Source organism: Ambystoma mexicanum, chromosome 2q, assembly GCF_040938575.1.
Source record: "Ambystoma mexicanum isolate Mex_15411 chromosome 2q, UKY_AmexF1_1, whole genome shotgun sequence".
NCBI lineage: Eukaryota > Metazoa > Chordata > Amphibia > Caudata > Ambystomatidae > Ambystoma > Ambystoma mexicanum.
The window spans coordinates 1,267,720,750-1,267,741,764 of NC_090924.1; the positions used below are offsets into that span (position 1 = coordinate 1,267,720,750).

Consider the following 21,015-nt stretch of genomic DNA (forward strand, 5'->3'; position numbering starts at 1 on the left):
ACCAAAATGACCCAATTATTCATTGGTTATACTAGCCCTAAATTGGGCTAGCTGTTATAAACAAACCATAGCCAGATGGATTATCCTGGCTATTGGTGAATGTTTCGGATTAGCGGACAAGGACCCGCCGGAAGGCCTAAGAGCACATTCTACAAGGGGCATGGCAACCTCTGCTGCTCTTCAAAGAGGTGTCCCAATCCAAGATATTTGTTCAGCGGCTAATTGATCGGCCATTCATACTTTTGTGAGACATTACTGTCTGGACTTCTCTTCCACTCAGGGAGGACAATTTGCAAAAGCAGTCCTTCATTCGGGCCATGATTAGTTAGAAGACGAATTTAAATTCGTACTCCCACCTCCAAATTATTACTACTTTGGGAGTCTATTATAAGACGAGGAATACGTGGGAGGACACAATCCATTCAAAGAACAAGTTACTTACCCCAGGTAACTTTCTTTCGATTGGATATTCCTCTCACGTATTCCTCATCACCCCTCCCAGCCTACCCCGCCGTACAATTTGTGTCCTTCCACTTTACGCTTTCTGTGAGCCTACGGTCTAAGCGACGCCTGGTAATTCCTCTTCAGGAGGTAGGGGGAAAAACATAACTGAAGCCAACGGGTGCTGCGTGCGCTACTTATACTTATGACGTCAACAGTCGAAAGGAGGCCCTCGAGGGACGTCGACTCCACGAGCTGGCACACAGTGCCCCCTGTCGGAAGAAAAATTTAAATCGGCTGAAGCAGGAGAGAGAATTATCATAAGATGAGGAATGTGTGGAGAGACCATCCATTTGAAAGAACGTTACCAGGGGTAAGTAACTTGTTCTTCTAATTGTGCAAATCAAACATCGTTTACGATTTTGAACACAAGCAATATCCCGTTGAATGCTGTTGAGGAACCTCCACAGGTACAAACCAATGTTGTCAAATCTGCCCCACGCGATAAACTATCTTCCACTACTGTTAGTGGCATTCTGGGCAAGAAGAAAAGGGGTGCTCGTAAAAACCAACACAAGTCTGCGCCAGCAGTAGGTGGTAGCCGAGTTGATAACTCTCCAGTTTATAACCTGAAACACCTGTTCAACATTCCGGCGCCAACAAATGTGGCTAACAATGATGTGTCTAATCCAGCGGACCCAAAGGATAGCCATGCCCCCACATCAGCCCTGAAGACTGTGGAGATCTCATGTGCATCCAGATCCAGTGCCACTAATGAAAGGCATGCTTTACGAGCAAATGCCCCTGCCATGCTTGCTCAAATCTAGTGGGGGCATCGAGATGCCCCCTGCCAGACCCCCCCCTGCCTCTCCCCGGAGTGTCCAGTCTGAGCACCTGGAGAATGCCTTACGAATTAGAGGCTTCTTCCGTCGGGAATCATGTGAATATTTAAATCTGTCTGAGGTAATGGACTGTTCCAAACTATCATACCTCTATGAAACATTTTTGCAGATGATATAAAAATAGTGCATCAATGCGAAGATGCTCCATTCGTTACTTCGCTGGTATACTTCTTCCCAGAGGGGATGGTTGATTATGTCATGGAATGTGCTCCACTCCTTCAGCCCGGAAAACTTAGAAAAAAAAACACAGCTAGTGCTTATTTTCTAAAAATAAATAAATAGCACTTACCGAGATTCAGCTGCAGCTTTCCTGCTCTGATCTCCGGTCCCCGTCCTCCGCGTGCAGCACTAATGAAGGGAAAGCCACCCAGCGGTAGCTTTTGTTTACTACAGCTGGCTGGCTTTTAGTGCCGCGAAAGCAAAAGCCAGCACAGGAGGGCATCCATTTCACAAAATGGATGCGCCCATGTGCTTGCTTTTGCGAATTTTGAGCTTGAATAGCTCAAAATTTTACATAGGAAGTTTTAAAAAAGGGAATGCTAGTATTTTTTTGTTTATGTTGCCTATCTATTTTTAAATACATTTTTTTACTAGACCATGCCTTTAAGTCCCTTTAGCTGGAACATGGGGGTCACACACACACACTTATATGACCAGGATGGTTTGTTTGACCATATGGATGGTTTTTATTCAATCGCACTCCAAGAGACCTGGATGGTAGATCCTTTGGTCCTAGACGGATGGTCCCTCATTCAAAAACATGCCATTAAGGGGAAAAAAGGCAGGCCGAAGGATGGACTTTTAATGGGGGTAAAACAGCCATATCTGCTTACTGAGATTCAATGTTAGTCTAAGAACATTCTGGTTGGCAAGTTGTCCTCTACAGACGCACTTGAACAGAAAGACATCGTCATTACTACTATCTATGACCCCCTTTATATTTTAGAGCACATAACGGTACTTAAGGAACCCAAAGAATGGTTTGAAACTATCTCAATAATTGTTCCTATGCTTTTGTTTGGAGATTTTAACTCTTGTATCCCATCTCAGCAAAATCAGGAGGACACGGCTAATGATTTGCACTGTTCTGGTCAAGTAGAGGGAGCTGGGCTAAACCGAACAAGTTCTAGTGGTATCGATTGGGCAAACCTACTATACGCCAGAGGATATTCTTTCGTAAATGGAGCAAGACCTTCCGACTATCCTCTGCAGTTTACAAGGTCTGCTTTTACTAGCTCCAGCATCATAGACTCTGGGGGGGGTCATTACAACCCCGGCGGTAGCCGTGCCGGTAAAAACGTCAGGCTGCCACTGGATTTGTGTATTTTTTTTTTTCTTTTTCTTTTTTCTGGCGCCGGAAAATATTCATTACCTGGGTAACCAGATTGTACAGTGTTTCGGCTATGCTGATAACATAGTCATTCTAGATATCATCCCTGGTGGTCTACAAATTTCCCTAGATAACCTCTACTTTTCATTCAAAGTGAAGACGTCGAAAACTAAAATTGCGGTGTTCAAACCTCCTCACAAAAAAGTGGCACAAGTTGTTTGGAGTTTTAAGGGGGCCCCTATTGAGGTAATAAATAAATACACCTACTTAGGGATTGTCTTTGATGCAAACTTTGTGTGCTCGTCACATCTGAACAAACTCGAAATTCGTAGTGCACAAATATCAGGAGCCATATGGTCTTTTTTTTAAAAGGGAGGAGGATATTTGGTGGCCTCTGTGTTTAAATTGTACACCATGAAAAATGCCCCGATTATATGCTATGTTGCAGAAGCATGAGCGCTTTTTTCACTTGAGGCCATCTCTCGAATAGAACAGATGTTCCTCAAGCAGATTTTAAGATTCGATCTGATGCCTATTCTAAAGTGAATCATGCTCTCTGGTCTCACTCTGTACTGGAAGCTAGTCCATGTTGTGAGTGATACACACATTGGCTTGTTGTATGAAGAGTTTCATACTAAACTTGCATACATGAAGTCCTCCACCCTGGGAGCCCTCAAACCTTTAGCTGATGTATGGACTGGGAAACTGTGTGGATCCTCTTGTAATGAACATCAACCAATATAAGCGAGTTATGAGGACCCTCTTGGACGTCCACTTCCATGAACAGACGACAGTCGACCTGGCCACAAAATCAACAGCTGAGTGCTATTTTCCCTACATTCTGGAAAGACATTGATTCCATCGTATCTTAGAAACCTTACTGGAAACCATCTGGTATGGGACTATTTGCGCTTTAATTTTAATGCTGTTAAAACGTTTGAGAGAACTAGTGTTGGACGAATGTTGCAAGGAACTATAGACTTTGTCGGTTCTGTGGCGAACAGGTCTTGGAAACAGTTCCCCACCTCTTGTTTCTCTGTAGTGCAATGACGGGTCTCTGATAAAATCGATTAAAGCCTCATTCCTTGAGCTGACAATTAATCCCAATGAGCAGTGGACCATATTTATGTCTGGGAACTATGAAGGATGTGTAATATTATTCACTAGGTTATGGAAAGAAATCCATGCGATAATAGCTGTAATTGAAGCATGAAAACGTGTCCCAATTGTGATACATTGATGTCACCGAAACAATACACCTGACCTTTTCTGATGTGATCTAGCTTTTATATGATGTAATGTATGTGTTGATGTATTAAAAAGTTCCTGTCACATTATCCCTACCCATAAGTGTACAGGTACACATGATGTGCCAAGCATAGATGCAATTTCTTTCCGACAATAATTGTTTGCTTGAGTGAAGGCGTAGAACAAACTCATCGCACAACATTTTGCGATGCTGAGTGACATGGAGGATTGACTTTTTTTTTTAGGAAGTCGAGAATTACTTCCCTATACATCTACATTGTTGGCTGCCCCAGTTTACTCTGTCCTAGTGGAAACGTCACTGTTTAAATTCTGCCCCAGCTGCAATAAACTGCCCTTGGATGAATTCCCCTTTGAAGGGAATTCATACACCCTGATGGAGGAAGAGAAGGACACTGAAAGTGATATTCTCATGAGTAGGAGGACCCAGAGGATCCATTGGCGTATCCCTTGGCACCTCCAGAAGACTTGGATCTGCATATCACTAACTCTCCAATTGAGTTTCAGGCCATATATAAAACCCTGCTTAAGAGTGATGCCCAGATTCTCTATAAAATACCAAGAATGGGAGGAAGCAAGGTTTTATAGAAGGCTCTATGGAGGATCTCAAGCCTAGTGCTCACTTTATTCCTTAATTCGTTAATCAAATTGCAATATCCTTGCAAAAACAGCCTCCAAAACTCCAGATTCCCTTGTTGTCACAACTTTTAGGAAAAAGAGACTCTGCCCCGATTTCCACTCATCAGCATCCTTCAGACATCGAAAATAAAAAGAAATAATCCTTAGTGATAAAAGTAGCAACCTCGGCTGACTACCGCATACAACTGCTGCTTCTATGTGATAAGGTTGCAGCAAAATCCTGCAGTAAAAAAGACAGATCAATTTGTTTTTATGGATTCTTTTGCACTTTATATGTGGCGGGAGATGCCCTGAAGGCCCCCAATTCTCCCCATACAATAATTAATTACCCTAACCCCTCCCCCCACATACATATATATATATATATATTATTTGTCTTTTTTGGCACTGGATAATTCGCGGTCACCATATCACTGGATACGTAACTGCTGTGGTAAGCACAATGGCATTAGTGGCCGATACAACCGGGCACATTGGCAGAACCTTAATTTATCAAGGACATGCCAGTCTCTTTACAAGAAAGCGTTCAGGCCATATCTCCTGAACGTCGGCTGTCAGCAAATGCCTTAATCAAAGATTCTGTAGATTCTGCCTAGACAAGTCATCCAGTTGCAGGGGCCGCTCTCATAAAACGACCATCATGGCTAAAGGATACAGGTTTTTGCCCAGAAACACAGGCCACCCTCATTTCTGAACCTCTGGAAGACCCTCTCCTTTTTGTCAAAACTGTCCATGTGGCCCTTAAAAAGGCAAGAAATAAGACAATAATAGTAGGGCAGATCTCATGGCCCTAATACCAGTGCTGCAGAGCTACTTCAAGTGAACGTTCCATTCATATTGTGGACTATTCCTATCACAACAAACTAATGTAGTTTGGGAGAACTATACAACCGAGGTAAATTCAAGCACCTAGTCCCAGTGCTGCGGTGGAGGAAGCGGTAGAGTAACACCCTACAAGGGTTCACCTCTTCAATAAATAACTGACTGCAGTTCATGTCCCCAAACATTTTCCCCCCATAAGTGAAGGATATCATCATTCACTCACATGTGAGGGCAGCACTACAGATAAGTGGGTGGTGGACATAAGAAAAGAAGTTCCTGAATCAAGCTGATTGCAAAACCTCACAATCTACCAAAGTGGCACTGGTGTCTATCGTCAGACCCTGTCCAGCTACTTCAAGCAGAACAGGATACTTTGCTCCAAAATGGAGCCATCAGAGTTTGCATGTCAGGAGTGAAACACATTTACTCAGTGTATTTTATGGGTATAACCATGAGACCAGTATTAGATCTGAAGCCAGTACGTATGAATCTTTCATATCCACTGTGTGCATGAAAGATGCATACTTTCATTTTTCCATGAAGTCGTGTCATCAGCAATGTCTTGGGTTCAAGGTAGAAAAACATTTCCAATTCAATGTCCTTCCATTTGGGATAGCATTGGCACCTTTATGTCCACAATGGTGCAAGCTGTGGTAGCTATGCATCTGCGCCAACAGTATACAAGTTCACCCCTATTCAGACGATGGACTCATGTCAGGGAACAATGACAGTCAGCCCACTTCATCAACTATGTTTCTCATAATGCGCAGAAATCCAGTCCTTCCCTCAGCTTTGTCATAAAGTTTGTTTGGACAATAACAGTTTGTTAGACAGCCAAATTGACGGCTTACACATCACAGGAAAGGGTACTCTGTATTTAGGAGCAAATACATTTTTTATCAGCCAAACCCCTCGGTAGCAGTGCACAGTGTGATGACATTCTTGGGTATGATTGTGTCCTGCATTTATCTCAGCCCGATCACACATCTTCACATGGGAGCTGTTCAGGAACAGCAAGCAAATAAGTGACCACATGCAACTGGGACAATATAGTAGTCATTTCACAAAAGTTGGTACCTAAGGTGGTGGTCTCCCACAAAAATGTTACAGGGCCATTGTTTTGTTAATTCACCTGTGAAAGTGACCATAACAAACGCATCAGTGTTGGAGTGGGAAGCTCAATGATACTCACTCATAGCACAGGGCAGATAGACCCATTTGCAAGCATCCCTCCACATAAATGTCCTGGAGTTGCTTGATGTTAAGGAAACCTTTCGCAGTTTCCAGGGACTTATTAATCGCACAAGCATTCTCTTAAACGCAGACAACACAAGAGCTGTGTTTTCCTCTGGGTATTAATCACATTATAAATAACCAAGTACATAAGAAAACAATGTGGGACACTGCAACATGGTCACAGAACATATAGCAGATTTTGGCGTTGGTGCAGGAAGAGGGACATGTATGTTCAAGCACTGCCAAAGAAATCTTTGCCTTGTCAAATGTGTTGCACACACTGACATACCTGGGAGCTCACCCACACTACTTCTCCCACCAGCCTCGCCTTTCAGTCCTTTTTACAGCTCACCGGGATTGGATGCTCTGCGCACCACTGCAAACGTGTTTTTTTGTCGCTTCAGCTTCCCCTTTTAAAGATTGTTTTAAATGTAATGTTCTTACTGTTGCACCTCCAGCTTCACTGCTATACCTACATCATATGACTGTGGTAACAGGATTTACCTCCTGTTACTCCTATATCTGGAAATTCCCGGCCTCAGACACGCATATGTGCATGGGCCCCAACCACATATGGAATGCTTGTCCGTCATGTTCGTCTCTTGGCTCACATGTTCTTAGTCAGTGTCTTTGTTTGTGGAGAACCTTTTTGGTGTTTGCCCACCGTGTTCGGTAAAGGAGTTTGTCCTATACAATCTTCGAGACATTCCTCTACACATAGGTAAGAATTTCTTTTTTTTTTTTTTTTTCTCCATAGGTACCGAAGTGTGGCAACACCTTCCCTGAGACTGCTACTCTTAGGAGGGGGTCCTGCTGATCCTCATAGACCCACCAGGGGTGTCCCTGAGGCCTGAATGGCTGACACCAGCTCTAAGGCTGAGGGTGATTCAGAGCCTAGTACTGGGTTAAGTTCTAGGAGGGCATGAGTTACCAATGACATTGTCGCTGAGGGTACTTCAGTATCTCCCAGGCCAACCCTCTAGACTGCCATCACCCCTGCTATATTGATCCATCCTGAGGGTGTATTGGGACCTAGATTCAGGGTCTCCACGTTCACATTTATAAGCCCTCCTGTCCTTAAATCTGCAGGCCGCAGTCTTCACAAAATGGGCTACCAAATGAAGATGTGGTGCACCAAAGAACATGTACACAATTCTCGAAGTGATGCCTGCCACTGGTCTTAACCCCCTGCGCCATCAACCCGGGATCACGGTCCAGTACTTTGCCGGGGGAGCTGGCTGTGAAGTTTGCACCACGAGGCAGTGAATCTCCGGTGCTTCTGCCACCTACACTGCCACAAGGGTCATTTGTTTTGTTCGTGCTGTCGGTCTAACGGCTGGTGCACTCATCCGACCTAATCATCTGCACCTCCTCCATGGACCCCTACATTTTGGGCGGCTCAACACAGGCGACTGTACTGGATTCCATCTATGTCGTGAAGGACTTTCTTCCTCCAGCGCTTGCGACGGCTAGCTAGACTCAGACGGCAGCCACATAGTCTCAGACCATCCCTGAATTTTACGGGGTTTGTTAGTGAGATGATGCCTCAGCCGCGCCTAGGCCGACCGCAGCTACAATTTAGGCTGAGCCTTCACCTCCAGGCAGCCCTTCATCCTCAACAGCCTCATTGAGTAAGAGACACAAGCTTCTTTAGGCCCCCTGTCACAAGGTCTACACCAATGCCTTTTTTTGCACTTCAGTCAGGCCAGTGCTGACAAGCTTCTGGACAATGCCAACACAAAGCGCAATCGAAAAAGAATCAAATTCCGAACATTGTGCTTGATCTACAAGTGTATCCAGGGAACGACACCCTGGTATCTGGTGTCAAAAATCCAGTTGTACCAGCCTTCTCGAGGTTTGCGCTCTGCTGAAATCCTGCTGGCATTTCTTTTTCTCATCACGCCACTTGCGGGGACCGTTGTTTCTCCATTGGAGGGCCTCGTCTGTCGAACTCACTTCCAGCTGAATTGCAGAACATCTCCTCGATCACGGTCTTCCGGTCAAAGCTGAAAATGTATCTGTTTCAATGAATCAAGAACTCTGTGATTATATTCCTAACTGAGCAAGTAATTTAACATCTGCGCATAGATGCAAGTTTCTGCCTGGTTCTGCAAGGATTTGCACGTAATAAATTCTAAATCCATGAATCAAAGCTCTGGAGGGGAAAGCTGAGATTTTCAAGTTTCCCTGCTCACCAACAAATGGCAAGCCTTTAAATCAAGCATGATCGAGGCCAAGCTCACTGCTCAGGACCTGCTTGAAGCTTCTGTCCACCACATCGATACCTTGCATATAGGCATGATTTTGGGCACTGAACTCAGCTCAGTGGCATGGATGCATGCAACCATGTTTACTCAGGAGGGTCAAGACCGGCAACTTCATCTGTCCACGGGCAAGGAACTAAACAAAAGGAAGACCCAGACGACTAAGTCTGATCTCCCCCAACCTGGCCAGACATAGGTTCTTTGGTGGGTTTCGTGGCTACCTTGACAGGAAAGCCGCAAATCCTTTCCAGTCTCCCGAACCATTAGAAGGAAGCAGCCTCTCACTCCTCTTCAAAAAGGCTTCTTCACTGGATCCTCCTCTGCAGCTCTAGCAATGACTTATTGAGCCAGGTTCATCAGTCGGCTACAGGCGCCCCTGTCACTTCTCGTACTGTCAGACCATCTCTCAGGACCCTTGGACGCTCTCCATAGTGTCCAAGGCATACAGTCTTTCTGTTCCTCTTCAGCCTCCTTCCTACCCGCCTCGCATCCAGAAGGTTTTCACTCCTCTTCTGGGGAGGACATCAAGCTCCTTTCCATGGAGGCCATAGAAGCTGTTCCCATGTACCAGAGGAGCTAGGGTTTCTGTTCTCATCTGTTTTCTGTGCCCAATAAGAACCAGACTAGCCTGCCATCAATCCAAGACCTTTCTACTTTAAATCTTTTTCTCCCAAAGAAAAGGACATGATTGTCATGATGGCCCAGATGATAGGATCAGTTTAGCCGATCGACTGGTTTTGTGTAGTGGACCTCAAGAACCCATACCATACCTACCATCTGGGAACCCCATCGTAGATTCCTCTGGTTCTCCATCAGTGGGAGGCATTTTCAGTACATGACCCTCTGTTTATATTGAACTCTCCACCAAGAGTATTTACCAATCTGATGAACAGAGAAGCCAGCTTCCTACATCGGCGGGGGATACACGGTCTGAACTTGGATGATTGGCTAGCCGAGCCCCTCCTGTGCACCAAGGAGACACATTAACTCAATTACTCACAGGCACTCTTAGCAATCAACCTTAGTCCCTTCAGAGACTGATCTTTCTGTGATTTGTGTGGGACTTGCAGACTTTGAGGGATTTCCCATCTCCACTGACTATCTTGGATATCTAGCGGCCATGGGCCATTTTTAGCAGAAACAGGTGACTTTTGCTTGGTGCTGTCAGAAGCTCTTAGGGTTGATGGCTGTATGAGTATTATGCATTCTGCTGACACGCCTGAAAACAAGACGTCTGTAGTTGGAATTAGCAAGCTCCTGGAAGCAATCTACTGGGACACACACGGACCGCATCCTGATCCTAACCCGTCTGGACCAGGACTTGGCATGGTGGAGCCACTTCAGCAATCTGACTCGGGGAGCTCCCTTCTAAGAGTCGGACCCAGAGGAGTGTCACATTGGACTTCTTACTCCGTGGTGACGAGCCACTTTAAGAACTCTCAAAGCACATGGCCTATGGTCTCAGTAGGGAGAGCCTTCTTCACATCCACATTCTCGAACTTGAAGTGATTTTCAATGCCCTGAAAGCCTTTCTACCACTCCTTAGAGGGAAGAGAGGTCTCATCCAGACCAATAGTATTTTAACAATCGCCGAGAACAAGATCGCCCCCATCCCCCTTGTGCTTGCTGCGGGTAGAGATTTGGGAGTGGGCCATGGAGCATCAAATTTCCCTGAAGGCCATCCATCTACCGGGGGTGCGCAATGCTGAGGCTGACCTCAGCAAGATGTCACTGAAATGAGTGGGGGATCAACCACTCAGTCTTGGAGACAGTTTTTGCGCAATGGGGGTACATATGTAGACCTCTCTGACAGCTGAGAACAGCAAGTACCCTCTTTTTGCCTCCTGCTGAGGGGTAAACAGGAACTATTTTGGTGATGCACTTTTGAGACTCCTGTCTCTGTATATTTTCCTCTGATTCCTCTTCTCCCCAGGATCCTGAGAAATGTTCCAACCACAGAAATGCCACTTTCATTCCGATTGCCGCTCTGTAGCCAGGCCTCTTCTGGTTCTGTCACCGGATGGAGGCCGGAGTGAGGGCCTGATTCCCCTTCAGCAATGCATGATCTCCTCTGGACATGGTCCTCGACCCTTCCCCTAGGCTAATCAGCTTAGCAGCATGGTTCCTCTGCAGCTCACTCTAGGCCATCTTGGGTTATCATCAGAAAATCTGGAAATATTTGAACTCCATGAAGTAGTCTACTCTTGCCTGGTACAGAAACAAGTGGCCCAGGTTCTGTTACTGAGCGTTGTGAGAATCTAGAAGGTGTCTCACCCACTAGTCCCCAGAGATCTGTCATCTAGGTGGCCAGTTCACGGCCACCGCTTTTGGATCCAGTTCCTGGGGGTGGACCAGTGCGGGAGGATCACCTGGGTGAGGGGTCTTCGGTGAGTGGGAGTGGGACACTGGATGATGAGACGCAGTGCCCTCTTCCCTGGAACACCTTTACCCCATCCTACAAGGTTGGCTACTTAACTGAATCCCCCGTGCCCCTTTCACAACACACACTTTCTCACGGACAGCCTGCTGTGAGAGAATACAGACCAACACCCGAGCCATATACCTGGCGTGTCCCAATACAATGGTAGAGGCAGGGTCAGGAAATTACTGAACACCACGCAAACCTGGCTCACATTACACTTCCCCACACAGATAAAAGGCGGAGCACTAGAGCACACTCAGAGCGAAGCAAAGCACACAAGGAAACAACGGTTCCAAGATGGCAGTTTAACAATAGGAGAAAGACGGGCGAAACCGAAGGGGATCATATGGAGGGAAGTTCCCTTGACCTTTTTGACAAGGAACCGTTACTTTCAAGAAGCCTCGATAATAGAAAGCGTAAGACTAGAAAACAAAGCCGAGGAATCCTGAATTGTGTGTCGGAGGTACCCAATGTTTTCCTGCTTCGATAATCAAGGAGGGAGAATTGCCAACTGCTCCAACAGCAAAGCAGCGTCTAGGAAATCAACACAACCAGTGAGTTGGGGAGACAGATACAAGACTGGTCTGTGTTGAAGCCAAGGTTGCAAGCAGCAGCATTGTATGGTGGACGCTAGATCGAACATTGTATGAAATGCATGTGATAACCAACGCAAGTAAAGTGATTGAACTTTGAAACCAAGATATATGATAACTTTGACAGAGTGGTCCGGCACAGTGCGCATGCTCAATCTACGGTCTCTGTAAGCTGTCCAGCTGAGAGTTGACAAAAGTGAGAGTGGCAAAGGATTGTAAATAGAAGTGGTCCTGCAACGGGTCAAGCCAAATACCATGCGCCATCGAAAGTCTTCAATGTTGATACAGTAAAGAAAGTTGATGGCAAAGTTGCTAAAGTTGGGCTAAGCACGACTGAGGGAGATCAATTGAAAACTTTGCGTTAAAGCAAGTCTGTGTTACAATAGATTAATTGGTCTGAGCCAGACGGAGAGAGACTGTGAATCAACGAGAAATCCTAAGAAAATTGTGTATATGTCAAAATACGAACTTTGTGTTAAAGTGTATCTGAGCCCGGCAGAGGGGGATCCAAGGTGAACAGTACATCGCCTGAGAAAAGTGTGCATAGGACAATCCTGGAAGGAAAGGAACTTTATTATTTCTTTTTTGCATCAGGCCCTCTGGAAGAAGAGACGTTGAACGGCAAAGAGACTTTGGCACAGAAGGCCATGATGTTGAAGTTTTGAAGTGTACCCTCGTTCTAGATTAGCCAGAGACTGTGCTAAGCTTGAGTGTGCCGCCTTATCCTGTGCTGAAAACCTGAAAACATGGGGTAGGGAAGCCAACGGCCTGACTATCATGACATGTCATTTCTTGAATACCTTTCTTTTGCATAACCTTGTTTCCCCACACTATTTATATTTAGAGATACGGATTGGCAATAGATTTATTAGTATTGGCCCTTTTATTTTGACAAGACACCACTAAGACTGTTATTATTTGATGGTCTTAGCTTACTCCCATCCTTGGATTTAGGATTAGATAGCCGTTTTTCAAACCAAATTGAAGTTCAATAAACACCCTTGAACTGTGATCACTTGTGTCTGTGTTTACTGTTGCCACCATGAGTTCCTTACAGCATGCACGTCAATCCCCTCGACCTTCCTCTGAGCAAGATCCTTTCCTTTATCTCCCATCTTGTGACCTCTGGTATCCCTGACTCGTGTCTTATTTTCCACTTCAAACCGAGTTTTGCACAGACACATTGAGGGTCTCACCAGGCCCTATCCTCCTGTCAAGAGACCTCACTCTGTTTGGAATTTGAGCATTGCTCTTTCACTTTGAACATTGCTCTTTCATCATCAACGCTCAAACCCTTTGATCCTTTAGCTTCCACTGAGCTGAAGTTTCTCACATGGTAGTTTGCAGTTACGGTGGCTCTCGCGTCTGCACAGTCAATGAGATACAGGCTGTAATGGCTTCTGAGCCTGATGCTCTTTTTTACAGGGAGAGGCTGGTTTTACTCACTCCCTCCATCCTTTTACCTAAAGTGGTGTTCTTGCCTCATATCAATGAAGAGATGGTCTTGCCCACTTTCTTTCTGACTCACCTGTCTCCAGCTGGCGTTGCTCTCTCGATGTCAGGAGAGCCCTTTTATCTCAGCAGATCGACACCCTTTTCATTACTTTCGTTGGCAGCTTCCTGGCTAAGGCACTTTGCAAAATGTCAAAAAATGCAAAACAGGGCTGTGAGAATCATCAAAGGAAAAAGGAAAACAGAACACACCAGTGAAGACAGGAGAAATCTACACTGGCTTACAATCGAAGATAGAATACAGTTCAAAACCCTGACGCCAGCACACAGGTGCGTACATGGGAAAGCCCCAGCATATCTCAAGACGAAACTGGTTACATATGTACTGAGATGGGGACTAAGGTCTGAAGCCCAGGGCAACCTCGTAACCACCAGTTTCAGGAAAACCAACGGACTTGGCAAAGCCTTCCACACCAAAGCTGCGACCTTATGGAACAACCTCCCACCACAAATAAGGCTGGAGCTCTCATACATTACCTTCCGAAAGAAACTCAAGACCCACTTGTTTAGATAACACCCTTAATCTAAGCCAAAACCCGCCTGAAAATCTGTAGATTCATGTTGTCCCGTGTTTTATTTATATAATGTGATTCTGCGTGTACATGTGGCGCCCTGATGCCTGCAGCGTGGTGGAAATAAATAAATCTAAGACCACTATCACAAGGTGGCTAGTTTCAGGCCACCGACACAGCTACTCTATGCCGAAGCGCAAGCATCCTGAAGGCATTCATGCACACGAGATCAGAGCCGAAGCGACAGCCATGGCTTTTCAACGCAATGTTCCTTGGGGCGTTATTAGCAGAGCCACCACACAGTCTTCACCACCTGCTTTCTGTAAGCTTCATGGTCTGGATGCCAGTACCAGGGCTGATGCTAGTTTTGGAAAGGCTCTCCTACACAGCCTCTTGGCTATGTATGATCTATTTTGATTAATATATAGATAGTATGTCAGGTGGACACCTTCATCTATTTCCTGTTTAGTTGTGAAATCCCACCCCGCAATTCTGGGCAATAAACAGTCTATATGAGCGAATCTAAGTAAGCCAATGATGCAAAGGTGACATCATAGCAGAACTGGTCTCCAGGTTTATACATGGGAAGTTACAAAATCAGACAGCTGGTTTACTAAAACGCAAATTACCTGCCTGCATGCATCTCACTATTTCTCACACACATAATCAATTCTGTATACACATTGAGGTCGAAAAACTAAAACATTACAATTGTAACTTTTCCACTTAACGACCATTGGGTTTAAATGTGCCACATACCAATTCGTTGTCATAATAACAGGATTCTTGAAAGCATTTTTACTTTTTCTAATATGCTAGCCTCTATAAACTAAACATCACCTAAAGCTATACTTTCACATAACAGATGGGACTTTTGCTTTTTCCAAAATTACCAAAAAATGCTGTTATCAAGGAACTGCTGCATGTCCCCCATCTTACCCCATGTAATTATGATGCTGAGGTTTGATAAGGTCTATCGTTAAAATTAAGCTCCTATGTAATAGCATCAAACTCCTGCAGATTTCAGGTTAGGCGTCACTGGTTTAGAATGCACACAATTGCAGCTCTTCCACTCCAAACAGAGAGAATGGTTTTCAGATACTATTCAGTGTATATAAATAGCCCCCCATTTTGAATCGCATATGAATCTCACTGTGCAGTTTTGCAATGAGGGGTTGCTTGGGGTTTACATTTACACTATTTGTATGGGAATAGAAATTTCTCAAACTTGCTAACTTGCTATAAAGAGGGGGGGGGTGGTGGTGTGTGTGTGTGTGTGTGTGTGTGTGTGTGTGTGTGTGTGTGTGTGTGTGTGTGTGTGCCCACGTCTTCCATATTTTGCATGGTTTCCTCTGTTGTCTGGGGCAAGCTCGTGGTCTGTTTTGTATGCAGTAGAATCGCGCTAAGCTTTAAATATAATGGGAAGCACTGTTGCATTTCACGCCAAATATAGGGATTTTTCGATTTGGATTGAGTGCCCCTTAGTGGAAATGACCTCCCAAGTCCCTAACGGCCCATAGACTTGGGGGGAAATGATTACAGGGGTTTATCTAATTACATTTGAATTGATCTATAAGGTCTTGTTGCCAGAACCGACCCCCTCAGATTGGAAATCTGAGTTAGCAGGCCCCTTTTTGTGTATCATTGTCACGCTCACTTGGGTCTCTGCGGGAGCAATGAAGTCCTCTGGGTCCTTCCTCTCGTGACCCTGGGACTGGGAAGCAGACCTGCCAAGAGAATAGGTGTTTAGAGGGGTTTTGTAAACCTTAACCTCCCCCGTGTCCCTATGGAGTGTGTTCCCTTACTAGGGTGTGGCTCACCTTTTGGATTAGAGTGGCGTGCTCTCCATCCTGCACATCTGCAGGGGTAATGAAGTCTGGGATTCAGAGCCAGTTGCTTCACTAGGTTCAGGCAGGTGTGAGTGCAAAGCACACTTTCCGGAGTTCGCCCAGTTACAGCACTGGGTTTGTCCGCGAGTTCAATGAATGGCTTAAGTCAAAGAGCCCACAGGTAAATCCAACTGTGAGTGGTAAGTTCTATAGAAACCAGTTGCTTCACTGGTTTGCATGTTTTTTTAAGGTGGGCGGTAGATTGGGGAAAAGCTGAGCGTTGTAATGAAGTTTATTGTCTTTACAGGTTTCAAAGTGGGCTGCCAGCTGGTTGCGGGTGTAGAGAGAAGAGTTCCGCTAGCCTCGCCTCAAAAGGTAATTTCTGTGGTCACGCAGGAGACTGAAGCTTTATTTTGCATGCGCGCGCTTACTTGTTCTAACTTGTTTTCTTCTTTCTTCCGTAGGAACAGTCCAGAGCACGGAAGAGCTGCAGAGCGGGTCCGGAGCGCTGGAGAGGTGAAGATCGGGTCTGAAGTGCAGGAGAGCTGAAGATCGGGTCTGGATGCGCGGAAGAGCGGAGATTCACCTTGATTGCGAACAAAACAGCTGACGGTGATCTCAGGATATCCGAGTGATGGGAGAGAGGAAACAGGTAAGTTCGCTCCAAGCTGCAGAGTGGCTGAAGCAGGCAGGAATTCAGGCGGCGGTGACTGTGTGCACAAGGCAACAGAGGGCACATGAAGCATGGACCAGTTCTTGGGTGTGGCTTATATAGACAGCCACACCCAAATACTAGAACATGCCTCACAGTTCCTTACAGTTCCTGGATGTCCTACAGGCATCCATGTTGGGAGCACAGGAAGTGGCTGAAAACAAGGCTTATATGAATGGTGTGCCTACTAATAGCCCCTCAGTACATATTTTGTTTGCCAGGCTTTCACCCATCGAGCCCCTACCTGTGTTCCAGGCTTTACCTCATGTGTTTGTGTCACTGAGGTATGGGTTCCTATGCTAGTACCCATGACAGTCCTCCCCCTCAAGGCCCCACCTGACGGTGTTCTCCCTGGTCCAGGTTTGGTGGGGTTATCCCGATGGAATCTACGCAGTAACCAAGGGGGGGGGGGCATGGATGTTCGGGCTGGGTTCCCATAGTCTATCCTGTGGCCCATACCCTTTCCAGTCTACAAGGTAGTATAAGGACCCTTTTGTTATTTTAGAGTCCAGAATACTTTTGACTTCATATTCTGGTTCATCACCTTCTACTATTATTGGAGCTGGGGGTGTTGTTACTCGTGTCTCTGGATGCACAGGTTTTAGCAGCGAAACGTGAAACACCGGATGTATATGCATGCGGGATGGTAAAGCTAGCTTCATGGGACTGGGGAGATTATGGCTTCGATTGTAAACGCGCCTAAGAATTTAGGTTGAAATTTCATTGGGCCTTTAAGCGCTATATATTTTGATGCTAGCCATACGGAATCTCCAACCTGATAGCTTGGGCCTCCTTTCGGTGTTGATCATCATACCTCTTCTGTGTTTCTTTGGTGACTTGTAGATGTGTCATTGCCTCCTTGGCTGTCCGGGTGATATGTTCATGCAAGGTCTTGACTGCGGGCATTTCAATTGCTTCCGGTGGATCATATTTCAAAGTCCGTGGGTTCCGTCCATATAAGGTATAGAATGGAGTTAGTTGAGTAGAGACATGTGTTGAGTTGTTGTATGCATATTCTGCCATCCATAAGATTTCCAACCAAGCATGGTTTGTTTGGTGTAGCAGACAGCGGAGGTATTGCTCCAGAGTTTGGTTTGTGCGTTCCGTCTGCCCGTCGGTTTGTGGGTGGTGGCTGGTGGATAAACGGATTTCTACTCCTGATAAAGCACAGCATTATTTCCAGAATTGTGATACAAACTGACTTCCTCTGCCAGATATTATTACAGATGGAAACCCGTGTAATTTCACTATGTGGTTTAGGAAGTTCTGGGCTAAAACTGGAGCCGAAGGTATTCCTTTTAATGGTATAAAGTGGGCCATTTTAGAAAAGAGATCGACTACCACCAGGATGATGGTGTATCCGGAACAAGAAGGTAGATCCATGACAAAATCCATCGACACTGTGTGTCTAGAGCAGGAGGTATAGTCAGGGGTTGTAGCAGACCAGCTGGTCTTTGCCTTGATGCCTTATTCTGAGTGCATATTCCTCATGAGTTCACAAAATGCAATGCATCGATCCGCCAGGTTGGCCACCACTAGTGTCTCTTTACCTTGGCCAGCGTTTTAGCCCCTCCTGGGTGAACCTCCAGGTGTCAACTATGATAACTGGTGAGGATCTCTTCTCTAAAAGCATGTGTCGGTAGGTACAGGCGCCCCTGGAAATGGAGGAGATTGTCTTGTATGGAGAAGTGAGCTCCCTTTTGGTTCCAAGTCCTTAATTCTTCAGCGGGAATGCTACTCTGCACTGCTTTCTTAAGTGCATCCAGTGGAGAAAGAGTACTATCGCAAATGCTGGGGATTATGTCAACTGGATCTGGATTGTTTTAGGTCTATTCTCCCTTGCCAATGCGGGATAACGCGTCTGCCTTGCCGTTCTTGACTCCTGGTCGATATGTAATCACAAAGTCGTACTCCGTTAGGAATAATGTCCAGCGTAGCTGTCCTGATGATTGGGCTTTAGCTGAGCGTAGGCATTGTAGGTTCCGATGGTCGGTTATGATTGTGATGGTGTGCTTGGCGCCAAGTAAATAGTGTCTCCACTCCTTGAGAGATTCCTTGATTGCTAAGAGCGCTTTGTCTGTAAAAACATAGTTTAATTCCGCTGGAGAAAACTTCCTAGACTATAACGCCACAGGATGCAAGTGGCCAGTTGTCGGATTCCACTGAGATAGGATGGCCCCCATGGCTACACTGGACCACCGGTTTCTGTGATGTATGGGAGATCAGGTTGTGGGTGTTGTAACACAGGGGCTGAAGTGAACCTGTCTTTCAGTGCACGAAAGGCTTCTTGTGCAGCTGGCGTCCACTCGAACTTTCAGTGTTTGTGGAGGAGTGAGGTAATCGGATGCACCAGGTGTGAAAAGTCGGGTATGAAGCGTCGATAAAAATTTGAAAAGCCTAAAAAGCTTTGTACCCCTTTTAGAGATGTGGGCGAAGGCCAAATAAGTATGGCTTCTACCTTCCTGTTATCCATCTTGATGCCTTGAGGAGACAGCACGAACCCCAAGAATTCCACCTCAGTGACATGGAATGAGCATTTTTCGAGCTTGGCGTAAAGGTGGTTTTCACGCAGCTTGCGGAGTACCGCTCGCACGTGTGTGATGTATTCTTGCAGGTTGGGCGAGTAGATAAGGATATCGTCGATGTACACTACCGCACACACGTCGAGTAACTCCTGTAAAACACAATTCATGAAATGTTGAAATGTCGCTGGGGCATTACAAAGCCCGAATGGCATTAATTGGTATTCATATAAGCCATATCCGGTGCAGTACGCGGTCTTCCATTCGTCGCCTTTTTTAACGTGCACTAGGTGATAGGCTCCTCTGAAGTCTAGTTTTGTAAAGACTTGCGCTTGTACCTGGTCTAACAGGACTGGGATTAATGGCAGCAGATAACTATTTTTTATGGTGACCTGGTTCAATGCCCGGTAGTCAATACATGTGTGGAGATCACCCTCCTTCTTGGGGATGAAGAATAATGGTGATGCTGCAGGTGACTTTGAAGGACGGATGAATCAGTTTGCTGTATATTGGTCCAGGTACTTCCTTAGATGGGTGTTCTCTTCTTCGGTCAAGGCGTAGATTCGGCTGCATGGTACTTGGGCCTCGGGTAGCAGATCAGTTTGGCAGTCATACGAACGATGAGGTGGAAGAGTATTAGCTTGTTCTTTAGCGAACACATCTTGGAATTCCTGGTATTCGGGTGGTAGGACTCCTATTATCCGTAGCACTGGCACTGACTTAGGGGACGTGAGTAGCAAGTATTCTGAGGATTGGGATTTTTCATAACAGCGTCTGCAGTCCTCTGAGAAGGCTAGTGTTCTTGCTCGCCAGTCTATACCGGGGCTATGAGCCTCCAACCAAGGCATCCCGAGAATCACCTGGAATTGGGGAGCCTTAATTAAATCGAAGGAGATTATTTCTCTGTGACCATCTTGACAGAGGAGTGTGACAGAAAGTAGTTGGGAACCTTCTACCGCGGTCACGTTGTCGGCTAATGTCTTTGGGCTAACTGATAACCCCATCCGGTCAGCAGTTTCTAAGTCCATGTAATTGTCTGCGGCCCCACTGTCGACGAAGGCCATGATTGCATGCATCTTGGACGAGTGTGGTGGATTCAAGATAACTGGAATGGCAAAGTGGGAGGTGTGAGGGGTCTTTACCAAGATCAACAAACCGACCTCTGTCTGTCGGGCGTTGGAGTTTTCCGTCTCCTCCGTGCCTTTATTTCCATCCATGGCCCCTACTGTCTTCCGAGGCAGTTTTTCTGGGCAGCTGTGGAGGAAATGACCTGATTGACCACAGTATAGGCATAACTGTTCTTGTCGCCTCCTGTCCCGCACCGACTTAGTGAGAGGGCCCCGTACTACGTCTAATTGCATGGGTTCGGGATGCGCCTCTGCTGAGGTCCAGGCCGTCTCCTTAGGCCGTACATAGAATGTCCTGCTCTCGGAACGGGCACAGTCCGTTTTCCGGTTTTGTAGCCGATGATCAAGCTGGATGTTAGGCAGAAACCTGTGCAGTTCCCTTAGGGAACACTGCAAAAGATTTAAGACTACAGGTGTTGGCAGTAAGCCCACTTGGTAGCAGTCTGTACCACCCAGATTTACCTGGTAGCTGTGGCTGAGCAGTCAGACTTCTCTCAAGAAGAGTTAGGCAGTATGCAAAGTATACACAATAGGCACTCAGACACAATAATCCAAGCAAACACTGACCAGAGCTTTCGTATCAAAGTATATAATTATTTATTTTTTTTATTTGAACTTTACTCAGTAAAGACTGAGTTTTGTCAAAAACCTTCTCTATCTTGCATATCATAAAAGAAAGCGAACCCACAAATGGTAGCTTCTCACAAAAACCTCCCCTAGAGGCTGGCAAACCGGGCCACAGTCCAAGTCCTAAACCTTGTACGGGAAGCTAAGAGGCCTCATTCAGCAGGGTCAGAGACCGTCACCGAAATACTTTCAGTCCGAAGACTGTTAATTTGTTCAAATACTAGGTCGATGAGTTTGGCCAGAGCCAGGGTCCATCTTG

General features: G+C 45.8%; 1 protein-coding gene across 4 annotated transcripts in view; it reads left to right on the top strand.

The window, feature by feature from the left end:
* CLCN5 (chloride voltage-gated channel 5) overlaps nt 1–21,015 on the top strand; it is a 1,154,200-nt gene that overhangs the window by 930,566 nt on the left and 202,619 nt on the right. The window lies entirely within an intron of this gene.